This window comes from Coptis chinensis, chromosome 5 (assembly GCF_015680905.1).
Source record: "Coptis chinensis isolate HL-2020 chromosome 5, ASM1568090v1, whole genome shotgun sequence".
NCBI lineage: Eukaryota > Viridiplantae > Streptophyta > Magnoliopsida > Ranunculales > Ranunculaceae > Coptis > Coptis chinensis.
This window is the reverse complement of record NC_141460.1, coordinates 96,971,055-96,984,073: the sequence shown is the minus strand read 5'-3', so window position 1 is coordinate 96,984,073 and position 13,019 is coordinate 96,971,055. Positions and strand designations below refer to the sequence as shown.

Below are 13,019 nucleotides of genomic sequence, written 5' to 3'. Positions count from 1 at the left end.
TTCACAAAAAAAGTAATAAAACTCGAGATGATTCCTAAAAACTGAAATGAAATGCTCGACGACTTAAAATTCCAGACACTTGTAGCGTTTCTGATTCTTCTAACTATTTCTTCATTCCCTCTTTCAAACACCGAATCATCAAAACAGACAACACCATTTTTTACTCAGTCTGTTTGGGACTAAGGCCAAACGGTGTGGCCACAACGTTTGGGATGACAAACAAACGGTGTGGCCACACCGCTTTGGGACTAAGGATAAACGGTGTAGCCACATCGCTTTTTGGACTAAGGACAAACGGTGTGGCCACACCGTTTGGGACTAAGGACAAACCAGACAACACCCATTTTTAACCCGGTTCAAATCCCAAACGGTGTGGCCACACCGTTTGGTATTAAGGACAAACGGTGTGGCCACATCGTTTTGTAAAGGCCAAACGGTGTGCCACACGTTTGGGACTAAGGACAAAACAGACAACACCATTTTTTAACCCAGTTCAAATCCCAAACGGTGTGGCCATTTTTTTTTGGGATTATGACAAACGCGTGGCCACACCGTTGGTACTAAGGACAAACGGTGTGCCACATCGTTTTTGGACTAAGGCCAAACGGTGTGGCCACACCGCTTTTGGGACTAAGGACAACTGACAACACCATTTTTTAACCGGTTCAAATCCCAAACGGTGTGGCCACACCGTTTGGGACTCATGACAAACGGTGTGGCCACACCGTTTTGGTACTAAGGACAAACGGTGTGGCCACATCGTTTTGTACTAAGGCCAAACGGTGTGGCCACACCGCTTTGGGACTAAGGACAACCGCAGACAACACCATTTTTACCCGGTTCAAATCCCAAACGGTGGAGTAAGTCCAAACGGTGTGGTCACACCGCTCAAGAGGCAAAAACACAGACACCACCACCATTTTTATCAAGTTCAAATCCCAAACGGCATGGCCACACCGTTTGGGACCTAGTCCAATGGTGTGGCCACACCGGTTTGGTGTGCAATACGCACTACCTAGCCGTGTCGTTTTAGCCTCAAATTTTGTCTCTCGGTCCAAATCCAATCACTGTACACATCAATAATTACTACATGCATAATTACGTTTTAAATCAATCGTTATACTAAAACTCAAGTTCATATAATTTACACAAACTTCGACATGTAAAACTTGAAAGGTAATCAAGTTTCGACATATAATCAAGTTCATATAATTTACTAAACTTCCGATTGGTTCCAAAATGAATAAATAGTTTACTAAAACTATGATAACTAAAACTCGACAATTCACCCAAATAACTAAAACCCAAATAAAACTCAAATCACTAAAACTTCTTCACAATTCCGAACTCGACAAAGCCCCACCAAATAAAGTTGGTGACATGAATGGTGTAGATATTCGTGTCCTCAAACAGCCCCACCACCGCTCCTTGCTAGGTTCCATACGAGCAGGATAAAACTGGATAAAGGGAAATGTTATCATTTGTGCCCTCGTCTTCGTTCTCCTCCCCATCCTCGTCTTCGTTCTCTCTCATCATCGCCGCCGTCTCGCCCCTCTAACTCTACATCCAATCTGTAAATCAAAAAGAATGGAAAACGTTAAGTTTTAAAGGCAATTGTGTAAGATAGGATACTACTTAATTGCTTTAAGGAAACAATATTATACTTACTTGGGCCCTTCTTTTTGTTTGGATTTTCAGGACAATTTAAATTACGTCATGGTTAACACCAACTTTGTTACAACATGTACATCTCCTCTGTCTTTGCTTTGGCTTTGCGCATGCTTGTTCAAGACCCTTTTTATTCTACCTCATCGTCCTTAGTTTTCTTATAAATCTTCACGACTTTTTTTTTCTTCCTTTTGTTTGAGAGATGTTAGGATTCAAAAGTAAAACTTGGGATAGGTCAAGTAATGCTTCTTTGAACTATCGGCAATAGTGCATGACTTAACAACCTAAAACACTGTGGTACTAATGACGATGTTGTGTTAACTTTTCAACCCCGCAATTCAAACCGCCTGCATCTTAGATTCTCTAGAGGTACTAATGACGATGCTCGCGTCTTCCAACCATTGGAAGTTCGCAAGCGAACAGTCAAAAATTTTTTCCCAAGAGATTGGATTTGGCTCGACCGTTTGGGATCCTACTTCCACGACATTTTCGAATGCAACAAGCGTGAACAACCAACAACATTTCTCGATGAATGAGTGTTATCACCACACCTATTGCCTGAGTTCTTTCCATCTACAAGAACAAAAATCCAAACAAACAAACATCCATTTAGCTACACTTGTCTAACAAACCAATAAAAAGAAAACTACGACCTATTTGAACTAGGACACAAGGACACGACTAATTAATTAAAAAATAAAACTATTTCTATTCTTTAGTTACACAACTAACTCTTGGGTTCAAGACCTTAAAAGTGTCTCTTTACAGATAAATAACTATGGAAGTGGCCATATGTCATATACAAAGTGTCCATGTTACTTAGCAAAAATCCAAAATTTGATTTTTGTCATCATCTCAAGTCAAGATATCTCTTCTTGGACACCTCGATTGTATAACTATCCAAATCACCTTTTCCTTTGCAACTTCATCTCTAAAACGATTTAAGAATTAGCCTCACGCCTTCACATTAGATATTCTAACTTCAACTTCCCAATTTTGTATCAACAGCTCCTTTTTCATATAGACTTTAAAGAAGTAAAGTCACGAGGTACTAAGTAAAACTTCACGTTAAAAGGCTTCCATTAGCCTATAGTAAAAGTACATAGTCAAAAGAAGGGAAAACCAACCACATAAAGTATCTTCCCCTGCAGAACCTTTACAAACAGGGGTCAAGTCTATTACCCTAGTCCAACTGGGTCAAGCTCATGAAAGTATTTTGACACGAGTTTGGTGAACATTTGGGCTTTAAAACCTAGTGTTAGAGGAGGCCTCATGGAAATATGGCTTAGAAGACTTAAGATAAAATCAATGCAATCGATGTCATATGTCGTACTTTGTACAAATTCCAGTCTCTTACAATGATTGTTAAGGTGAACTAAAGAGAAGAGGGTATTCCACACTCTCTTCATGGCAACAGAACGAAAGAGATAAAGAGAGGCCTCTGGTTTCTGCAAGAGAATCAAATGTCTTTCAAAACCAAAACATCGCAAGCTTCAAACACATTTCCACGTAAGTCCCTGATCCGACTAAATACAAAAGAAAGCCCATGCACAACCATAAAAGTGAGTTCTTCCCTACTTCACTTGTCCAACAAACCAATAAAAAGTTGAGTTTTCCAATTTTATATAGAAAGTCAGGCTAAACTGAGAGATCCAAGAACAACTTAAAACCTAACTGCACAATGCAGATGCATCTAAAAGCTTGTTGTAGCTCACAGGTGGAACCGAGAGACAAAGAGGAAAAAGTATACATATTTCGAGGGTGGCTCCTAACTCACTTCATTTCAAATGAGCCAATTCTGTTAACTCTGAACTCTGACAGAGTAGTTCAAAACTCGAAAGAGTTCAACTCGAAGAGTTCGACAGAGTTCAAAACTCGAACTCGAAAGAGTTCAAAACTCTGAACTCGAAGAGTTCACCATAACTCTAACAGAGTTCAAAACTCGATAGAGTTCACCGTTCATAACTTCATTGCTTGATTTAATGATTTATTTATTTTGAATCATTCATCTCTTATAACGAGTTCAAAACTTTGAACTCTTTTCAGAGTCGGTGAACTCGAAAGAGTTCAAAACTCAACTCGAAAGAGTTCACCGAACTCGACAGAAGTTCAAAACTCGAACTCGAAAGAGTTCAAAACTCTAACAGAGTTCACCGAACTCTGACAGAGTTCAAAACTCGAACTCGAAAAGAGTTCAAAAACTCGAACTCGAAAGAGTTCACCCGAACTCGACAGAGTTCAAAACTCTAAACTCGAAAGAGTTCAAAACTCGACAGAGTTCAAAACTCGAACTCGACGAAAGAGTTCAAAACTCGATAGAGTTCAAACTCGACGAGTTCACCTAACTCTGACAGAGTTCACCGTTCATAACTTCATTGCTTGATTTAATGATTTATTTATTTTGAATCATTCATCTCTTATAAATCCAATCAAGTAAACAAACAAAATATCTTCAATTAATAATTCAATCCCACTTAAATGTTTATAAAGCAAACAAATATCAAACAAACCCATAGCAACGCCAATTAGTTCCATAAAAAGAAGCAAAATCCCAATTTATGAACAACAAAATCTTGTTTGAATGGAAGAAACAAACCGCGGGAAAATAAAGGTTGCTCGACTTAAACCAAGCTTGAAACGAAGATTGATTCGTCAATGAACACCTTAATTCAACACAACAATGGTTAATTAGCACATTGTTTTCGAGTGAAACACTGATTTTTTGGAGATAAGATTAAAAGAGAGAATGTAAACACAAACCTTAATTGTTTTCGGAGAGTGTAGTTGTGTCCACTGATTTTTTTTGGAGATTGATTCGTAAACACTGATTTTTTTTGGAGAAGAAGATAAACATTCGATTTTTTATTTGAATCCTATTTCGATTGTTTATCACACTGATTGTCACAATGATTGTCACACTGAAATTGGAGGAGATTGTCACACAGATTTTTTTTTGGAGAAGAAGGTAAACATTTCAAAATTTTGGTTTCAAAATTTTTGTTTTCAAAATTCCGGAAATTTTGGTTTTTTCCGAATTTCGTTTTTTCAAAATTTCGAATTTACATTGGTAGGATAGGATCGGTTGGGTTGATGGGAGATGAAAGGTGTGGATGGAATGTGTGTCCACAATGTGGCTACAAGCATCGTGGTGGCTGTATCCTAACCCTATATATATATATATATATATATATATATATATATATATATATATATATATATATATGGGGTGGGATAGGATACGCCATCGAGCCACATTGTGTCCACATTAACCAACCAATCCACACCACCCATCTCGCATCAAACAAATCGATCCTACGGACATAATCCATTCTTCTCCAAAAAACGAAATTCCAGAAAACACAAAATTTCATAAATCAGAAAAACAAAAAACACGAAATATCAGAAAAACAAAAAACATGAAATAGGGGTGGGATAAAAAATCGAATGTTTACCTTCTTCTCCAAAAAAATCAGTGTTTACAAATCAATCTCTAAAAAAAATCCCCAGTGCGGCTACACTCTCCGAAAACAATTAAGGTTTGTGTTTACCTTCTCTCTTTTAATCTTATCTCCAAAAAAACCAGTGTTTCACTCGAAAACAATGTGCTAATTAACCATTGTTGTGTTGAATTAAGGTGTTCATTGACGAATCAATCTTCGTTTCAAGCTTGGTTTAAGTCGGAGCAACCTTTATTTTCACAGGTTTGTTTCTTCCATTCAAACAAGATTTTGTTGTTCATAAATTGGGATTTTGCTTCTTTTTTATGGAACTAATTGGCGTTGCTATGGGTTTGTTTGATATTTGTTTGCTTTATAAACATTTAAGTGGGATTGAATTATTAATTGAAGATATTTTGTTTGTTTACTTGATTGGATTTATAAGAGATGAATGATTCAAAATAAATAAATCATTAAATCAAGCAATGAAGTTATGAACGGTGAACTCTATCAGAGTTTTGAACTCTGTCAGAGTTCGGTGAACTCTGTCAGAGTTCAGAGTTTTGAACTCTTTCAGAGTTCGGTGAACTCTGTCAGAGTTTAGAGTTTTGAACTCTTTCAGAGTTTTGAACTCTGTCAGAGTTCGGTGAACTCTATCAGAGTTTTGAACTCTGTCAGAGTTCGGTGAACTCTTTCAGAGTTTTGAACTCTGTTAGAGTTAGGTGAACTCTTTCAGAGTTCAGAGTTTTGAACTCTTTCAGAGTTTTGAACTCTATTATAAGAGATGAATGATTCAAAATAAATAAATCATTAAATCAAGCAATGAAGTTATGAACGGTGAACTCTATCAGAGTTCAGAGTTTTGAACTCTGTTAGAGTTCGGTGAACTCTGTCAGAGTTTAGAGTTTTGAACTCTTTCAGAGTTTTGAACTCTGTCAGAGTTCGGTGAACTCTATCAGAGTTTTGAACTCTGTCAGAGTTAGGTGAACTCTTTCAGAGTTCAGAGTTTTGAACTCTTTCAGAGTTCGGTGAACTCTGTCAGAGTTTTGAACTTCTGTCGAGTCCGGCCGAAAGTTAGGTGAACTCGTCCGGAGTTTTGAACTCTTTTCGAAGTTGAGTTTTGAACTCGTTATAAGAGATGAATGATTCAAAATAAATAAATCATTAAATCAAGCAATGAAGTTATGAGCGGTGAACTCTATCGAGTTTTGAACTGTTAGAGTTTGGTGAACTCTTTCGAGTTCATTAGTTTTGAACTCTGCCGAAGTTCGTGAACTCTGTCGAGATAGAGGCTACGATTATCGTAGCCACATTGTGGACACAGTGAATCCCGACCTTTCATCTGGTGCAATCCAACGGATGTCACAAAAACTTGACCGAAGCAATCGCGAGTTCTAAATGACAAAATATGGGAGGGTATTTTCGTAAACAAAATTTGACCGAAGTGAAAAATAGAATTTGCTCTCCAATTTCACCGATCTCTCTCCTCCAATTTCACCGATCTCTCTCCAAAATCTATAAAGGAGAAAGCGAAAACAAATTTTTTTGTGTTCAATCCATAAAAGAGATTCATTTGAAGAAGAAATTAGGTATAACTATTCTCTCAACTTAATCTTATTTGGTATTAATGGTTCTTGACTGATTATGTATTTATGTAGAGCAAAAGCGTTGTTGGCTCATCTGGGGCATCGTCTGCTCAGGTATTCTTTTCCTTGCAATGAGATAAGCTAGTGTGTAGTGATGATTAACCTTTATGTTTCTTATGTCATCTCATGGAACATTCTTCATGACTTTAAACAGCCTACCCCAACTACACAAGCATTTGCTCCACCTACCTCGCTCCGCAAATCCAAAGACCAGTAGCTGTTCCTCTTCCGTGAGTTTTCATGTGGTTCTAACTTATTATTGTACACTTAGTTTGTTGATCTCAAGTACTATACTCTTTACGGTTTAAGTAATTGAATTTACATTGCGGGGGCCCGAAAGAAGTTAATGGATCGATTCCGCCACAGGGGAAGCTTGAGTAAGATTTTTTCTTTTAATAATTTGTTTCTAATTTTGATAATTTTTTTTTTTGTGTACTTTCATGTTAAACACAATCTTTCATGTGATACATGAAGTTTTTGGTTCATCGATGAATCGGACTTTATGATGTCAATCGACATCGAAATTACTACCGAGACATGGTAAAATGTTGGTTGTTAAAACTTAAATGTGATGGTCATTGGCTCGACTATGCAAGTAAATGTTTTGATCTTGATATGAAAAATGCATCTGCTTTGACTTGACCGTATATTGAGCAAGTATTGCCTTTGAATTATTATGGAAGTCTTCCTTTGTAGGACAAGCTTTAGTTAGTCTATGTGATGTTGTGTAAAAATTTAGAAACCACAACCTCTACTTACTCATTAGTGAGTATTATCTAGATCTCTAAATTGTTGAATGAAAGGGAACTATTAATTGGTGACAACCCAAATTTTGTACTCATACATTCCAATAAATATGTCACCAATTGGATTAATATTATTTAAAGCCGGTAAAGTTACATCAGATATGATTAGAAACCACAACCTCTACTTACTCATTAGTAATACATCAAATATGATTAAACTTTACCGGCTTTAAATAATATTAATCCAATTGGTTTTGAACTCTATCAGAGTTTTGAACTCTTTCAGAGTTTTGAACTCTGTCAGAGTTCGGTGAACTCTTTCAGAGTTCAGAGTTTTGAACTCTTTCAGAGTTCAGAGTTTTGAACTCTGTCAAAGTTCGGTGAACTCTTTCAGAGTTCAGAGTTTTTAACTCTTTCAGAGTTTTGAACTCTGTTAGAGTTCGGTGAACTCTATCAGAGTTTTGAACTCTTTCAGAGTTCAGAGTTTTGAACTCTGTAAGAGTTTGGTGAACTCTGTAAGAGTTTTGAACTCTTTCCGAGTTCGGTGAACTCTGTCAGAGTTTTGAACTCTGTTAGAGTTCGGTGAACTCTATCAGAGTTTTGAACTTAGATATAGATTGCCATGCACACCGCCTTATTTCGTTCTTTGTTTTTTCACGTTGGTATTGCAACAATTTGAATTAGTTGAATGTCTTATTTTTAACTCCTATTTATTTTGTAGCAATGCCTCGAACAAAGAATGTGAATGTGAAGAATGCAGCAAAGAGTGTTTTCACGGGTGCTAAGAAGTTGTTAGGTGGGGGGAGTAGTAGTTCGGGTCGCTGATGAGGAGCTGAGAAAAAAGAGGAAGGAGAACAACCACTTCAAAGATCGGTTAAGTAGAGGGATCGGAAAGCGGATGATCCCAGTAATGTTGTAAGTGGTGTAGAGTTAGGAAATCAAAAGAGAAGAAAGGGGACAGTTCTGAGTGATGTAGATGTAGACGTAGATGTAGATATATATGTAGATTTAGATTTAGATGACGATGACGATGACGATGACGATGACGTAAATATGGATCGTGGGAATAGTGTAGTTCTAAGTCATGCTGATAGTGAAGAAGAGGGTGTTGATGATGCAGAAGAGGAGACTGACGAGGAGGAAGAGGACGCGGAGGAGGAGGAGGAGGATGACGAGGAAGTGCATGTACCTGTACCTCCAGTGAATATTGTGAGAAAGTCTAACAATGACTTGGAGTTCAAGAAAGGTGTTTATGTAGGTGGCCCTTGTGTGTCACATCTGTTGTATGACTATGCAGTGCACGTGGCTCGCGATGTTTGGGAGGGGCAGGTAATATTATCATATAGTGTCTATTAGTATTTAAATTTTGTATTATGAAACTTGTGCATACATTAATACTAAGTTTTTTTGTTGTTTTAGGCGGAGGGAGGGTGAAGTGCCATGGGCACCTAAACAAGTTGGTACAATGGGATATCCTGAGAAAGTGTTCAAACTGTTCTACTTTTCACGGAGCTTCAAAGAACCGCTTATGTGCTCGGTCTTAGGTGTATACAGGCATCGGGATCGTGGTTGATCTCGCGTTTGTGGAGAGGTGGCATCCGAGACCAACACGTTCCATATTTCGTGGGGCGAGATGACAATCACGCGTTGGACGATGTTTCCCAACTCTTAGGAGTTCGATCGAGGCAAAGCAGTTGGATCGGGGACACCGATTTGACCTTGGAACAGAACAAAAGACTCCTCCACAAAGATCTTGGCATACCCATGGATAAGATAGATGGAGATGAAATCCAATAAGTTCACTTCCAAAGTTAGGATGGATTTCTTGATGAAGCAGTTCTTTGGGAAGGTAATAGATGAAGATTTACTTGATGAAAATGGGGTTGTTGTGAAGAAGGCGCAACCCAAAAAGAGGTGCAGTTTGTTGTGAGAGCTTATCTATTTTTTTTTCTTTGGATGTACCGCTTCACCGACACATCCGAACTGCAGTTCCCGTTTGTTATCCGAGGCCGCTTTTGAAATTTGCCGAGATCGAGACTACTGGCGTGGAAGTGCCTTTACGGGCTTACTTGTGCAGGGGTCTTGGGACTGCCACAAGTGCCAAGGTGAAGGGTGTTTCGTGCTATTTCACTCTCCTACGGTATTAGTTTTTTGTTTTTCTTTTCAATGTCAATTTTATCTATCTATTACAATATTAACTGGGTGTCTATATTAATGTAGGCATGGATTTATGAGTACTTCCTGGTGTTCAGGCCATACCCAAATGAGGACTATCAGTTGAGCATGTCCCGTGCTCATAGGTACTCGATTACTCATCTTTTTATGCTAGCACAACAAGGTGCGTATGAAGCATACCCGAGCCACCATTGATAATATAACTTATACCGATGTAAGCATTTTTGTATGTAAATAGTTTTATTTATTAATTGATATTATTAGTATGTGGTTAATGATTAATTTCCTCGATCATATGCTATTTGACAGTTGAATGGTATCCCTATGTTGAAGTCCGAGGCTACGGGCCGGTGGATGAAATAACATTTTTCGAGGGATTTATATGCTTTCTTGATAATGTCGAGCAGTACAATGTTTCGAGGGTTGTGCGTCAGTTGGGTCATATGCAGTTTGTACCCTCAGATCCCCCAAGACCAAAGACCTCGACGCGAACTACTTCCGGACGCGGGTATGATGTGAAATTTAATATTGCGTCTTCCTACTGGAGTAAATGGCAGAATCACTTGATTCAACTTGAACAACGAGGACCCATTCCGTCTTATCCATGGGAGTGTGTTAGTAGATACATGAGTTGGTACGAAAACAATAGTCATATTCGAATGATAAACCCTGATCATCTTAGTCACTACTCCCTACAGAGTCTTCCATATCATAATCTGGTGAGTTAATATCTTACAACGTTAATTTTTGTTTTGTTTTGTTTTGGTATTTTATAAATGTAAATGTATATACTAATGTAGTTTTTCATTTTAATTTTGACAGCACCCCGTCGTCGATGAAATTTCTCGCTTGCTCAATCAAGGCCTGCAATTGGGTGGGACTGCGATTCCAGACGATGCACAGAACGAGTTCATGGAGGCATACAATTTGACCCTGTGCAAGTTCATTGGCGGACGATATCGTGAAGGAGCATAGGATTTAGGTATGTTGAGTTTGGTTAGTTTAGGGTTTAGTGGTTAGCGTAGGATTTAGGTATGTTGAGTTTGGTTAGTTTACCTCCTTTTATTTTGTGTTGGGACGAGTGTTGGAAATGGAAATGGTGAACATGAGGAAGCAAGTGGAGAGGTTAGTTTTGCAGGAATAAAGCACACACACATGTTGACTTTGAAACTAGAAAACTTTAAGGATTGTGCTAGTGTATAACAGATTAGGAGTAAAACAAACTCGCGATTTGTAGCTGCTATGTTGTTTGTAGAGTTTTTGAAGCTTGAGGATTTGGACTGTTGTGTTAGAGTACATTGAATGAGGAATTAGTGCACATGGACTTGTAGTTGATAGGTATTTACTACAGTTCCTGAAGCTTGAGTAACTTAATAGAATAGATATTACGCTTAATGATTGCAAAAGGTCTATTGCATGGTTAATTATATTTGGCTTTATCTGAAACATTTGTAATACGTTGTTGCTTACAATGTTCATCCTTATAAGACTTGTAGTGTTCCTCTTGGTGCAGGTTGCGATAATGGTTCTGCAAACAATGTTGAAGAAGTTGAAGTTAAGAAAGTGAGGAAACGGGTTCAGACTTCAGAGTGCCCTCTCTTTAGGCAGTAAAGCAGTGGTCTACAGTGTTTGAGTCAAAGTATTTGTTGGGAGTCAAAGTATTTGTTGGGATGTCAAAGTATTTGAGTCAATGTAGTGTCATTTGTTGGGATGTCAAAGTATTTGAGCATGTGTAACAAACATGTTAACCCTGAAATTCTGTTCCTGAAACATGTTACTACAGTTCCTGAAGCTTCAGTAACTTATCTGTTCACATTTTATAATTCAATAAAGTACCAAGAACATATTATAATTCAGCACAGGTTCAACTGTCCAAGCATGCTCTCCTCAGATAAACCTTTTTTTTCGTTTCATTTTGTTGGTCTCCTCAGATAAACGCGCATTGCTTCATTTGAATTTATTGCTTAGCCCACGACAATATCCTGCTTTCAATACCTGCGTGGGGGTGCAATGTTACATATGTATTAATAGTTTGCTAGAAAAGTGGCCAGACTAAAACCCCATGGTTTTCACAAAAGGTATACCATTATCCAATCAATAACAATTTACACACAAATCTAATGTAGAATGCAATGTTTTTGCCAAAACACAAACATCTGTTTTTTTGCCTCTTGAACGGTGTGGCCATGCCGTTTGGGAATAAGGCCAAACGGTGTGGCCACACCGTTCAAGAGTCAAAAAAACAGAAAACACCATTTTATCCAAGTTCAAATCCCAAACGGCATGGCCACACCATTTGGGACCTAGTCCAAACGGTGTGGACACACCGTTCGGGACTAAGGAGAAACGGTGTGGCCACACCGTTCAAGAGTCAAAAACAGACACCACCATTTTATCCAAGTTCAAATCCCAAACGGCATGGCCACACCGTTTGGGACCTAGTCCAAACGGTGTGGACACACCGCTCGACTAAGGAGAAACGGTGTGGCCACACCGCTCAAGAGTAAAAAACAGACACCACCATTTTATCCAGTTCAAGTTCAAACAAGCATGGCCACACCGCTTTGGGACCTAGTCCAAACGGTGTCGCCATGCCGTTTGGGACTAAGTCCAAACGTGTGTGGTCACACCGCTCAAGAGGCAAAAAAACAGACACCACCATTTTATCCAAGTTCAAATCCCAAACGGCATGGCCACACCGTTTGGGACCTAGTCCAAATGGTTTGGCCACACCGTTTGGTGTGCAATACAGATTACCTAGCTAGGCCGTTTAAGCCTCGAATTTTGTCTCTCAGTCCAGTCCAATCACTGTACACATCAATAATTACTACATGCATAATTACGTTTAAATCAACTGTTATACTAAAACTCAGGTTCATATAATTTACTAAAACTTCCGACATGTAAAACTTCCGAAAAGGTAATCAAGTTTCGACATATAATCAAGTTCATATAATTTACTAAACTTCTGATTGGTTCCAAAATGAATAAATAGTTTACTAAAACTATGATAACTAAAACTCTGACAATTGTGCGCCAAATACAAGCTTCAATCATATTCGTCATCATTTGTGCCCTCGTCTTCGTTCTCCTCCCCATCCTCGTCTTCGTTCTCCTCATCGTCGTCGTCTCTGTCCTCTAACTCTACATCCAACATCAGAATCAAAAAGAATGGAAAACGTTAAGTTTTAAAGGCAATTGTGTAAGATAGGAAACTACTTAATTGCTTTTAAGGAAACAATATTATACTTACTTGGGCCCTTCTTTTTGTTTGGATTTTCAGGACAATTTCGTCTGTCATGGTTAACACCAACTTTGTTACAACATGTACATCTCCTCTCTGTCTT

The 13,019-nt window shown here is 38.3% G+C and overlaps 1 long non-coding RNA gene and 1 pseudogene across 2 annotated transcripts in view; one reads left to right on the top strand and one right to left on the bottom strand.

Annotated features, from left to right (window-relative positions):
* LOC147500626 (O-fucosyltransferase 1-like) overlaps positions 1–13,019 on the bottom strand; it is a 120,559-nt pseudogene that overhangs the window by 92,956 nt on the left and 14,584 nt on the right. The gene's annotated exons all lie outside the window — the stretch shown is intronic.
* On the top strand, positions 10,024–11,312 carry LOC147500627 (uncharacterized). Its single transcript, XR_015196454.1, has 3 exons — positions 10,024–10,391; positions 10,495–10,654; positions 11,186–11,312. It is a non-coding gene; the product is annotated as an uncharacterized LOC147500627 (long non-coding RNA).